At 38.1% G+C, this 13,943-nt stretch overlaps 1 protein-coding gene and 1 pseudogene across 13 annotated transcripts in view; one reads left to right on the top strand and one right to left on the bottom strand.

Annotated features, from left to right (window-relative positions):
• Positions 1 to 13,943, top strand: part of TNRC6B (trinucleotide repeat containing adaptor 6B) — a 261,503-nt gene that overhangs the window by 101,898 nt on the left and 145,662 nt on the right. The window lies entirely within an intron of this gene.
• LOC309641055 (U3 small nucleolar ribonucleoprotein IMP3 pseudogene) lies at positions 2,617 to 10,340 on the bottom strand (annotated as a pseudogene). The gene has a single exon. The product of its transcript is annotated as a U3 small nucleolar ribonucleoprotein IMP3 pseudogene (transcript).

The following is a 13,943-nucleotide window of genomic DNA, read 5'->3' as shown; positions in this document are numbered from 1 at the left end:
TTCTTATATCTTTATACACAGGTGTATTTCTGTAGAATAGATGTCTAGACATGGAGCTGTTTGGCTCATGGGCATGTTTATTTTTTTACAAGGAGGTAGCTGCTATCAAATTACCTTTCAAAAGAGCTATACCAGTGTTCATTTCCATCAGCAGTGAATGAGAGTGCCCATTCCTCCACACCTTTTTTTTTTTTTTTTTAACCAGCAAACGCGAGTTTATTCAAGAATAGCCAGAACTGCAATCCGGGATACGTGAAATATGGCGGAGCATAGGCAAGGGCAGAGACAAGGAAGGGGAACTTGTTTTTATAAGGAAAAAAGGGGGAGTTGGGAGGGGCTGAAGTAATCAAAGAGTCCATTGGAGGAAGCTGAGAATCCAAAGTATGGAAGCTTCTCATTGGTTGGACTGCTAGTCTCTGATTGGCTGGGCTGTGGTCCCGCGAGAGAACTTTTCTTCTTCCGGCTGGGTAATGAAGTAAGCAGCATCTTCCTGCTGGAGACGGAGGTGTACATCTCTTCCTATTCAGAGTGATTGAAGATGCGTGGGGGGGGGTTGAGAGCTACCCCTACAGGCCTGTTGGGACTCCAATTTTAGCTGAGGTTTATGAATTCCACACCTCCATTCAATGTTTCCATTCATTCAGATCCATTCTCTGATTCGCCCTATTGGTAGGTGTTCCTCACAGTCATTTTCCTCAGAAATGTCAAGATCCAGTTCTCAATTATAAAATTCTTTTAAGTTTCTCAAGGTTAAACTCACACTCTCTTTCTTATTGTTGGATTCCCATTCGGCCCATGGGAAGCAGATTTTAGAGTTTACCTTGATGAGTGAAAAAATGTATTGATCAAATAATTTCTTTTTTTTTTTTTTTAACATCTTTATTGGAGTATAATTGCTTTACAATGGTGTGTTAGTTTCTGCTTTATAACAAAGTGAATCAGTTATACATATACATATGTTCCCATATCTCTTCCCTCTTGCGTCTCCCTCCTCCACACCTTTGATGACAATAAAATTATTTATCTTTGAATTTTTGCCACTCTAATATTTTATTGTTTTAATTTGCACTTTTATGCTTACTAATAAGATGGAATGTCTTTTGTTCGTTTATTGGCCATTGATTTTTATTTCGTGTTACCACCCTATTTACCTACGATTCCCATTTTTCTTTTGGATTGTTTTGATAGTTTTGTAGGAGCCCTTTGCAAAGTGTAGATATTAACCTTTGTCTTTTGAGATGTTCTGAATATTTTCTCCCAGGCCTTATCTTTTAACATTGGGGTATCTGTCATACTAATAAACCATTTACATTTTTATGTAGTAAAATCAGCCTTTATGGCTTCTATGTTTTGTGCTTTCCTAAAGAAGTCTTTCCTACCCTAACATGATGAAATGTCCTGAGTTTTTCTGCTGTATTTTTCACTTTTATACCTTTAATTGAACTGGTACTCATTTTTGTGTATGGTATGAGGCAAAGATCTAACTTAATTTTCTTCTGAATTGGTTTCCAAAATGGCTCTCATTCATTGGTATTAGCTTGTACGGAGAGCCTTTTTCACTTACGGAGGCAGGTGGAGCACAGGGATTATATAACTCGCTCAAGGTCACAGAGCAAATTCTAGTAAGGATTAGGTCTAAAATTATTTCTGTTAGCTGATCTGTGCCACTTTCCTTGTTTCTTCATTTAACATTTTTACCATAGGTTCTGGAAGTCTTGAAAAAATTATTTTATTTCTGTGATGTTTATTTCAATGGAATAAGTTCTATTAATAGGTAGACTAAGGTAGCTATGCATGTAGAAAGCTTCTTGAAAAAATAATTGCCTTTTGATATTGAAAAATATTTGTGCTAAATTGTTAATATTTAGATCAGTTGTGCTGATTTCTGGTGTACATGTGAATAAGATTTAGTAGAATGTATAGCTTTAAACATTTGTCTGTGTATATTGTCCCAATATTATTGCTTTTTAATGAGGTTTATTTACTATTAGTGTACCTAATATAATCATTTTTCTGAGGATATTCACTTTATGAGCTATTGAAGCAAATCAGACAAACCAAGGTTATTGCCATATAATTACTACACTAAACTCACACAGTATTAATCACATGATGTGTTTGACACAGGGGTAAATATAAAACTATTACAGCTTTTTAAAACACAACATGAGCAGATACTTGCTCATAGATTGTGTTTGATCATGCTTATTGAAAGCTCATTCCAGATAAAATGTTTCTACCCAGGCAGGATTTTGATTTGGTTTTATTTATGATACAAGTGGTGGTCTAGTTATTTGTGGTCATATCATTTCTTGTAATTTTTTTTTTTTGAGATAAACCCACGCACATATGGTCATCTATCTTGTAAATTATTTTGAAGTTAGATATCAGTTTTGGTATATTAACAAGATGAGTTTGGCCTCTTTCTCATTTCCTCCTTTAAAAAATTTTTTAATATAGCTTATAAACAAATCTAAGCTTTACATCTCCATGCTGAAATTCACTCATATTCTCAAAAGATATTTGCTTTTAACCTACTAAAATAATTCAATTTTTCTAGTAAGTTTTTATCGATTGAATTTTCTTAATTCTTTTGGTTCATTTTATGAAAGGTCATCATTAAAAACAACTCTCTTGGGGGCTTCCCTGGTGGCACAGTGGTTGAGAGTCTGCCTGCCAATGCGGGGGACGCGGGTTCGAGCCCTGGTCTGGGAAGATCCCACATGCCGCGGAGCAGCTAGGCCCGTGGGCCACAACTACTGAGCCTGCGCGTCTGGAGCCTCCACTCTGCAACGAGAGGCCGCGAGAGTGAGAGGCCCGCGCACCGCGATGAAGAGTGGCCCCCGCTCGCCGCAACTAGAGAAAGCCCTCGCACAGAAACGAAGACCCAACACAGCCAAAAATAAATAAATTAATTAATTAATTAAAAAAAAAAAAAAAAACTCAAAGCAGGATCTCAAAGAGATATTTGCACACACATATTTATTGCAGCATTATTCATAATAGCCAAGAGATGTAAGCAACCCAAATGTCCATTAACAGGTGAACAGATAAAGAAAATGTGGTATATACATACATGGAATATTATGAAGCCTTAAAAAAGAAGGAAGTCTTGTCACATGCTACAACATGCATGATCCTCAAGGGCATTATGCTAAGCAAAATAAGCCAGTCACAAAGGACAAATACTGTATTATTCCACCCATATGAGGTATCTAATGTAGTCAAAATCATAGAAATACAAAGTAGAAAGGTGGTTGCCAATGGCTATGGGGAGAGAGGAGAGAGAATTAGTATTTAATAGGTATAGAGTTCAGGATGAGAAAATTCTAGTGATCTGTTGCAAAACAAAGTGACTATACTTAATACCACTGAACTGTATACTTAAAAATAGTTAAGATATAAAATTTAATGTTTTTTACCATAATAAAAAAAAACAGCAACCAAATTGAAATGTACCTTAAATGTAAAATATAGCCTGGATTTCAAAGACTTAGTACAAAAAAAGAATGTAAAATTAATAACTTCTATATTGTTTATTTATTTATTGCACTTAAAAAGCAGTTAGGCCATTTGTTGGCATTAGGAGAGCATTCCTTTAAATAAGAGAAAGGACTCTGAACATTAAAACCTCATCCATTTTATGAAAACTTGAGACCAAACTCTTCATCATCTGTAAACTGCTTAATCACGAACAGGAGCAAGAATTTGAGTTACATAAATTAAACCAAACTGTCCGTCTACAAGAGAATGAAAGGAAAGCTGGGGGGCGGGGGAAGAAAATGAAGGGAACGCTGAGGGCGGGGGAGCACCCCCCAGGGTCCTCGCTTTCACACTACAGTGTTTCAGGTACAAGAATCCGACAGTTGGGGCTTCCCTGGGGGCCCAGTGGTAGGACTCCCCCTTCCAGTGCAGGGAGTGAGGCTTCCATCCCTGGTCGCGGAGCTAAGATTCCACATGCCTTCTGGCCAAAAAACCAAAACATAAAACAGAAGCAATATTGTAACAAATTCAATAAAGACTAAAAATGGTCCACATCAAAAAAATAAATAAATAAATAACAATTCCCCAGTGCAGCACAAAACCGCTTCCCATAAGGCAGTCATTTAATTATCAACTGTCCAAAGGCTAAGAAAATTTCGTGGAAAAGGAGCATACCCTTTGGCTCTGTGCGTGGCCTGTAGCTGAGGAGCCAAGTTCTTAAGAACCGATGATTGACTGCCATACTCTTGGGGAGAACGCCTTCATGGAATCTTAGGCATCCGTTCTCAGCTTCCCCATCTATAAAATGCGGCCCTGGCGAGGCAAGACCTGATAGGCTTCCTGATCGAAGCCTTCACACACCTCATTGTACTCCAGCACATGCCGCTTGATCTTGGACGAGTCAGCCCAGATGACGAAGTCCTACATGCTGCACGTGACAAGGAAGGTGGGGTCGGTGACCACGTCGGGCCCCTTGTGCACGTGGCCCTGCTCCATGAATGCCACGGCGGCCTGGAGGTGCTGCGCCAGGCGCAGCTCAGGGAGTACTGTGGGCAGGCTGCGGCAGCAGAAGGACGAGGCCTTGAGGAAATCGCAGAGCTCCAGTGATCCACATGTGGGCACTAGGCCGAGAGCATACTTGTCCAGCAGTGCTTCGGCCAGTCGCGCAGGCGCAGCTCGCGCGCCCAGCAAGGCTCAGCTGGTTGTAGCGTGTGTCGTCCTCGTACCGCTGCAAACGATGACACCGCGACACGCGCAGCTCCTGCAGGTTGTGATCGGTGGCCTCCCAGTTCAGGAAGACCATGTGCTTCAGCAGCTTCTGCTCACGGAATTTAAGCTTCCACACCATGGTGGCAGCTCGGATGCTCTATATTGTTTTATGTTGAGATGATAATCTGTTATATATGTTGTCTTAAAGCATATTAAAATTTTAAAAACCAAAAAAATCTCATTTAATAATGTATTTTATAGACAGTATCCCCCTTTTAGGGATTGTTGATATAATTAATTCTATCATTTTCTATATTTCTACTCTCCTGGGGTGCTTTTTTAACTTCTCTTTCTAAGGGAGAATCTATTCTTGCATCGGAGACCTGTAAGGAAATCGAAGTGTTGAAGACAGGTTTATATTGATTCAGAGAGAAGAGTGTAATTTAGGGAGTCAGCACCACCCTTTATACCCCAGTGTGGTGTAATATGGTTTTGTGCTTGAGGTGCTGTTTTTTAAATGTCTTAACAACAATGTCTTGATTAAATTCTCTTCTTACTAATTACATTCTTCCCAACTTAAATGTCTAGTTATAAAATGCCCTTTTAATTTTTCTGAATTGTTAATTATACAGACCTTTTGTAATTTCTGATAGTTAGTCCTTACCGTTATTTCTGCTCCTACTCTAACTCCTTAACCTACAGTTCTCTCTTCCTCACATTCATCTTACACTGTGGTACAACTTTTAAAAGTTTATTCTTTCTATATCTCTACAGTTGATAGCCCTTGTTTTATATTTGACTACCGAATTTAACACTAAACTCTTTGGGAACCATTCTTTTGGTGCTTATTTAAAGGCTTTGCAAAGCTCTGTAGCATTTCCTAAATACAGAGAAAATGGAAGTATTTCCAAATCACTCATTTTATAGATCATTATCTTCAAAACACAAACCTTGGTATTTGGCCATAGGAAAGGGTTTTTTGGTTTGTTTGTTTTTAACATTTTATTTTCTGTTTTCTACCATCAGTTTTTCACCAACTTTTTTTTTCCTTTGGACCATTAAAATATATACATGTTGAAATAAACTTTTTAAGAAGTACCAAATTGAATGCTTTGTAAACTCAATCATTACTACACAGCAGTAAGCTGGACATCAGGAAAATAGTTGGATTTCTTTTTTTAATGTTTATTTATTTGGCTGCGCCAGATCTTAGTTGCAACACGTGGGATCTTCGTTGTGGCATGCAGGATCTTTTTTAGTTGCCGCGTGTGGGATCTTTAGTTGCAACATGTGGGATCTAGTTCCCTGACCAGGGATGGAACCCGGGCCCCCTGCATTGGGAGTGCGAGTCTTAACCACTGGACCACCAGGGAAGTCCCTGGATTTCTATATAATCTTTTCAGATTGTTTTTGGGAGAAAGGAAGTGAGAGTTATTTTCAAGTTTATTAGTATTTTGAAAATGCCACAAAGAGGTTCAATAGATAGTTATGCTCATGGAATTTTTGCTGCTGGGAATTTTAGTATAACCATAAACATTTTATACTAGGTCTTTGGGAAACTTTCAGTTGCTAATAAATTTTCTAATATATGTTGAAGTCACTTAAAAAAATTAATTCTTTGAAAATATCTTTAAGTTCTAAACTCTATTTTATGAGGTTTTTCCTGTGTTTCATAATTGAAAATGACTAGACTGTGGATTGCTGCTACACTTACAGGTTAAAGTGGTGACTTTAAAAAACAATGAATAGGGTAGCTCATGTGGCTCTCAGAAAACTACAGTTAATTTAATAAAAGTCTTATTTATTTAGCTTATATTTTACTTATGGACAAATAATATGCTTTCATGGAAAAATATTACTTGAAAGGCAAAATGTAGTAAAATGTATTTGCATAGTTCCTTGAAATTGTTGTTTTAAGGCTGCTTTTTTGGAGACATTACTGTTATCGTATAGTTGTAAAATGTTTTGAAATACATAGCATTATGTAAATATAGATAACGAAATGCATGTTCAGTTGCAAGAATTTCCAGTGGTGTCATGAGGAGAAGGTAGTGTTTATTTCTCCCAAATTTTATGTTCACTGGAGGGTATGGACACAAGTCCTGCCCTAAGCACTGCGCCTTTCCTTTCCCACTGGGAGTCTGTGAACTGAGGTTTTGGCAGAAGTACGGGGTGGAGGGGGAGGGAGATTGTAGTAAAGAGGAGGTACAACATGATGGCAGGCAGTGAAAGGTCAGGCTAAGGCTTTTTGCTCTGTCTTCAGCTCTACAAGAACAGAAACTTTTGCCAGCATGGTCACTGCCATTGGCACCAGAAAACGTCAATAAATATATACTGAATAAATGAAGATGTCAGTAAGTTTCCACAGACTGTTAAGAATCCCTGTTCTGCACACTAACTTTGAAAATCTGAAGTGGGGTAACTAAAAATCCTAACTTCAGAATATTTTATTTATTGTTAGCAGAAGAAAAGTGAATTGGTAACCTGTCACGTTTGACTTTATATTCAGTACTTTCTTAAATATATTCCAACAGATCCAGCTTTAACAGATTCTTCTCTTTAAGTGTCCCTACCTGTAAGCCAGTAGATTATTATTTTGCACAAAAAAAAAAAGATTTTCTATGCAAGTCTGAACTCTTTCTTTGCTTCCAAGGGCCTCCATAAGATGCCTTTAGCCTACTTATGCATATTTTCTCTACTGTTTAAAGGATCTTCCTGCTCCTGCCCAGTGTCTCTCAGTAAGGTCTTCCATGCATATCTCGTTTCCTTCCCCCTCTCATGCCTTTGTTCAGGCAAAGAGACCCTTCTTTCTGACCAGGAGCAAATCTAGGTTTTGTGGGAATGCTCTTTAGGAAAAAGAAAGTCAGATAACCAACAAGGACCTACTGTATAGCACAGGGAACTCTACTCAATATTCTGTGATAACCTATATGAGAAAAGAATCTAAAAAAGGATGAATATACATATATGTATAACTGAATCACTTTGCTAACACAACATTGTAAATCAGCTGTACTCCAATAAAATTTTTAAAAAAGAAAAAAAATTTCAAATACATAATTGGTACAAAAGTAAATATTTATTTACAATGAGGAAAGAAATCACAAGAATGGCAACTTAAAAGTTGACAAATACAAAATTCAGAAAAATAACATATTTATATTAATTTGTATTAATATTTGCCTAACACATTGCTGTAATGTTTTTTTCCCAACATTTTTTGGCTGCTTACTCTTTGATTGACCCTTCATATTACGACAATTCTGTGATATTTTCTAAAAAGAGATGGAGATAATTCAGTGTTTCCTATAGCATGGTTGACCAAAATATGTTGTTTGTTATTGATAGATTAGAGAAGTTCCTTTCATCTTCACAACCTGTTATTGGCTACATCATATAAATTTGTAAGATTGTTATCAATTTTGGGAAAACCTCAAGCAAGTATCTTTTATAAATAAGCTATAAGATTGCAAGGCTTCATTTTTTTCTCGTATATTGACTACCCTGAAATACTCTTTGAATTGACACATTTATATCATGGTATGATCTGGCCCTGCACATTTCTGTCAGTATGCACAGTGAGTTGGCCCAGCAACATCTTTGTACACAGGATGGTTAATAGTAACTCAGCCATACAAGGAAGTGACTGAGAACCACATAAATATATTCCATTAAAACCAAAGGGAGTTCCCTGGGGGTACAGTGGTTAAGAATCCACCTGCCAATGCAGGGGACACGGGTTCGAGCCCTGGTCCGGGAAGATCCCACATGCTGCAGAGCAACTAAGCCCGCAAGCCACAACTACTGAGCCTGCATGCCACAACTACTGAAGCCCTTGCGCCTAGAGCCTGTGCTCTGCAACAAGAGAAGCCACCGCAGTGAGAAGCCCATGCACCGCAGCGAAGACCCAATGCAGCCAAAAATAAATTAATTAATTTTAAAAAATAAAACAAAACCAATAGAATATCATCAACACAGCTTTCCCTTTAGGAATCCCCCAAATGCCTACAGCCACTCTTACTCTATTCACAGAGGGGATCATGGTGGGGGGAAGTTGAGCTGTAAAGAGGCTGTGGTTTTGACAATCTGTGTTAAGATTGTGAGGAAAAATACATTGTCTTTGCACATTTTTAAAAATAATTGGTCATTTGGAACAAAGTTGGAGAACTCACACTCCTAATTTCAAAATATATTACAAAGCTACAGTAATCAAAAACAGTGTGGTACTGGCATTAAGACAGGCAAATAGCCAAATGGAAAGAATAGAAAGCCCAGAAATAAACCCTCATATAAGGTCAGATTATCTTTGACAAAGGTGCTAAGACCATTCAGTGGGGAACAGAGAGTCTTTTCAACATATGGCAATGGGAATTTTCAATACCCATTTGCAAAAGAATGAAGTTGGACCCTTATCTTACACTATATACAAATATTAACTCAACATGGATCAAAGACCTAAGCCTAAGACCTACACCTATAAAACTCCTAAAAGAAAACATAGGAGAAAAGCTTCATGACACTGGACTTGGCAGTGGTTTTTTGGATATGACACCAAAACATAGGCATAAAAGCAAAAATAGACAAATGGAGCTACATCAAAGTTTAAAATTTTTATGCATCAAAGAACACAGTCATAGAGTAAAAAGGCATTCTACAGATTGTGAGGAAATATTTGCAAATCATATTATCTAATAAGAGATTAATATCCAGAATATATAAAGAACAACTCAACAACCGCAAAAATCAAATAACCTGATTAAAAAATGTCCAAAGACCTTGAATAGACATTTCTCCAAAGATGATAATATAAATGGCCTTTACGCATAGGAAAAGATGCTCAGCATCACTAATCATCAAGGAAATGCAAATCAAAACCACAATGAGATGTCATTTCACACCCACCAGGACAACTACTATCAAAAAAAAACAAAAAACAAAATAACAAATGTTGGCAAGGATATGGAGAAATTGGAACCTTTGTGCACTATTGGTGGGATTATAAAATGGTATAACTTCTATGGAAAACAGTGTAGAGTTTCCTCAAAAAATCAAAAATAGAACTACCAAATTATCCAGGAATCCCCTTTCTGGGTGTGTATCCAAAAGAATTGAAAGCAAGGTCTTGAAGAAATATTTGCACACTCATATTCATAGCAGCATTATTCATAATAGCCAAGGGGTAGAATCAACTCAGGTGTCCCATTGGTGGATGAATGGATAAACAAAATGTGGTATATATAGGAAATGGAATATTATTCACTCATAAAAAGATGGAAATCCTATTAAATGCTACAACATGGATGGAACCTTGAAAATATTATAAGCGAAATAAGCCAGTCACAAAAAGACAAATACTGTATGATCCTACTTTTATGAGGTATCTAAAGTAGTCAAATTTATATAAATAGAAAGTAAAATGGTGGTTACCAGGAGCTGGGGGGAGGGGGAGTTGTTTAATGGGTATACAATTTCAGACTTGCAAGATGAAGAAGTTCTGGAGATCTGTTTCACAACAATGTGAATATATTTAACACTGCTGAACTATACACTTAAAAATGGTTAAGATGGTAAATTTTACATATTTTACTACAATAAAAAAAAGAAAAAAAATCATCTGGACATAGTTTCAGGACTCCTCCTAGGGCTTTGGGAGAGCCCCATGAAAGTGAGGGGTCCTGCAGCTAAAGCTTCATTAGCTTCATATTGAAGCAACTGGGTTTTTTGCATTCTTCTGGTTTTGTTTTTTGTTTTACTTTTATTTACATTTATTTTTGGGGGGCATTTATTCTGGTCCATAAGTTTTTGTTTCTTCTGGAATATCTTTTTCTTCTGTGCAACCTCTTCTTCTGGTTTAGGAACAATCTGTTCTTTTTCAGTAAGGCTATCTCAATGTGGCAGGGAGAGCCCATGTATGGGTTGATCTGACCATGAGCTCTGTTAAGTCCTGCACCATGTCCTGGGGACTTCATTCACCTGGATGTGCTCAATGACCAGAGAATCTACCCCTAAGCCCTTAAGTTCAGCATTACCCTATGCATTATTGAGCATGTGCAGTAAAAATTCAGCACTCTTTTTGGGCCATGGAGCCCCACTGTTTGGCCCGGGCACACCTACCAACTCCACCATTGTAACGACAGGATGGCACACATTGCTGAAACATCTATTTTGACCATTCTGATTCTGTCCTTCCTTTGAAACTCAGCTCAAATGAGCTATAGTGTCTCAATTTTCTAACTCCTGTCTCTCTGAGGGTTGGAACCATATAGTTAACAATTTATCTTATACTTTCTTGTTGACTGTCCAGTGTCTTATCTCCTAATCATAGGATGTTAAGTGTTGTTTCTTTTGCATCTGATAAATACCCAGGTTAATAGTATTCATCTATTCATTCTTTTGCTTATTCATTTGGTCATTCATTCAGCAAACATTAATTGAATTCTTCCTATGTACTGGAGATAGAAATAATAACTGTATACCCTGCCCTTAAGAAGCTCATAGTTTAGAGGGGGAAGCACCAAGTAAATGGGTAACAATAACAATAGGGTTTGAAGGTGCTTCCATAGAGGCATGTACAGGTTGCCAGGAAGCACAGAGGACACTGAACTCAAACAGAAGTGTCAAGGAAGGCATCCTCCAGACGCAAATTTGATTTTTGAGGTTTGGTTCTAAAGACTCTGAGAATTTTTTTTTAGTGTTCCTTAAAAGGTCTGCTAGCATTCTAATTTATAAATGTGTAATAAGAGTGTAAATGCTAACCTTCTCCAAAGATTTTGGATTCTAGTTGTAGAGATTCCACTGTAGTTTTGGCTGCTATTTCTATCTATATACCTTCTGACTTTGTTGGGGACAAAAATTCTGAAAAAACTTAGTTCTTACATTTATTTCTCGTCAGCCTTCTTCATCGCTGTCGTTTGGTAGTGCTGAAGTTGATAAGACTTAGAAAAGCTTTTGCCTTTCCTCTGTTTTCTACACGACAAACTCCTACTGATTCTTTAAGACTCCGTTTAAAATCTTACCTCTCCTGTGTAACCTTTTCTGACTCTCAGCAGTTAGTTCTTTGTATTCTTATAGCGTAACTATCTATATATTTCTATTTATACTTTAATTATGGCAGTTACCATGCTATATTTTAATTATGGATTTACATGTCTCTGTCCTTCAAGGTGTTAAAATCCTCTTTGTACCCTCCTGGGCTTGGTTCTAGCACAGCATCTAATACATAGTAGATGCTTAAAAGATGGTTCTTGACTGAATGAACAGTGAGTTCAGAGTTTGGAGTCTTATTTTTGAAAGGGTGGATTGGCCTTACTATACTTCATGGTCACAGATTGCATTCTTTTTTTTTTTTTTTTTTAAATATTTACTTAATTGGCTGTACCGGGTCTTAGTTGCAGCACGTGGGATCTTTTAGTTGTGGCATGCAGCATATATATTTTTTTAAATAAATTTATTTATTTTATTTTTGGCTGCGTTGAGTCTTCGTTGCTGCGCGCGGGCCATCTCTAGTTGCAGTGAGCAGGGGCTACTCCTCGTTGTGGTGCGCAGGCTTCTCATTGCGGTGGCTTTTCTTGTTGCAGAGCACAGGCTCTAGGAGCACAGGCTTCAGTAGTTGTGGTTCGCGGTCTCTAGAGCGCAGGCTCAGTAGTTGTGCCGTACGGGCTTAGTTGCCCCACGGCATGTGGGATCTTCCCGGACCAGGGCTCGAACCCATGTCCCCTGCATTGGCAGGTGGATTCTTAACCACTGTGCCACCAGGGAAGCCCCCATGCAGGATCTTTAGTTGCGGCATGTGGGATCTAGTTCCCTAACCAGGGATCGAACCCAGGCCCCCTGCATTGGGAACATGGAGTCTTAGCCACTGGACCACCAGGGAAGTCCCACAGATTGCATTCTTAACAACAACCAGTTATCTAACTTACGATAGAAGCCCCTCTACCACATCCATCTGATCCAGGCTATTCTCCCTCACCTAGAAGTCCACAGTTGCCTTCCAACTTGTCTCTGCTTTTCCACTTGGTCCTCTGTAGTGTATTCTCCATATAGAAGCCAGGATGAGCTTTTGAACACATAACTCTGATCCTGTCTCTCCTAAAGTGGTAGTAAGACCTCCATGGGTCCTTGGAATGTTTACTTTGGGAGGTTTTGGAGACTTTGTCCCACTTTATAGGAAACATATATTAAAAGGTACCCTCATTCCATATTTTTTTTAAAAAATATTTGTTTATTTAGTTGGCTGGGTTGGGTCTTAGTTGCGGCGCGTGGGCTTAGTTGCCCCGCGATCTTAGTTCCCCAACCAGGGATCGAACCCGTGTCCCCTGCATTGGAAGGTGGACTCTTAACTACTGGACCACCAGGAAAGTCCCTCATCCCATATTAAATACGTGGTTTTATTTATTTTTGCTATCGTATGTTAGAAGAATTTTAATAATTTTGCTTCTGAAATTCTTTGGCTACGAATAACTGACTTAATTTGTAATCACCTAATATTTCTTAATGATTAACATATTTAGTATTTTTTGCAAAGTGAGAATTATTTTCAAATGTAATGAAACCTTATAAATGCTAAACTTAGTGAATGAAATTGTTGGGTGTTATATTCCAAGGACACTGAAGCATTTATTAATTTTTATGGTTATAATTTTCTTTTTGTATTTTGGACTTGTAAATGTATTTTTTCAGGTCCCAAACATTTGCCTAGACCCTTAAAAAGCTTGTAGATCCGAGATGTTAAGTGGAGACTGCGTAATGGATGAAATGGCACTGTTCACTCTCCTGCTTTAAAATTCTTTTGTGACTTTCCACCGTTCTTAACAATAACATCCTTTCTGTGGCCTGCAAGACCCACTATGATCTAGCTCCTCCTACCTCCTCGGCTTGTCTCCCACCTCTCTCCCCTGGTCACCTGACCTAGCCTCCTGATCATCCCTCTTGTTCTTTCAACACTCAAGCAATTGCTTTTCAACTCAGCTTAAATGCCCCTCCTGAGAAAAGCCTTCCCTAACCACCTGATCTGAAGTGAGCCTCTCTCAGTTTTTCCATATCCCATCAACTCTTTACTTCCTTCTCAGTGAATTTCCTTCTCCCATGAGGATATTGGCTCCATGTGGACGAGAACCTACCGTTTGGTACTACTGTATCCGCAGCACCTAGCACAGACACAGAGAAAGCAGTTAATGCATACTTGTTGAACAAATGAAGAGTTATGTTACTAGATTTTGTAATTTAACAATCCTTGAATTGTTGGTATAAAC

The sequence above is a fragment of the Balaenoptera physalus genome, assembly GCF_965194825.1.
Source record: "Balaenoptera physalus genome assembly, chromosome: 13".
Taxonomy (NCBI): Eukaryota; Metazoa; Chordata; class Mammalia; order Artiodactyla; family Balaenopteridae; genus Balaenoptera; species Balaenoptera physalus.
Note: the sequence above shows the minus strand (reverse complement) of the source record. Positions and strands in the feature narration are given on the sequence as shown.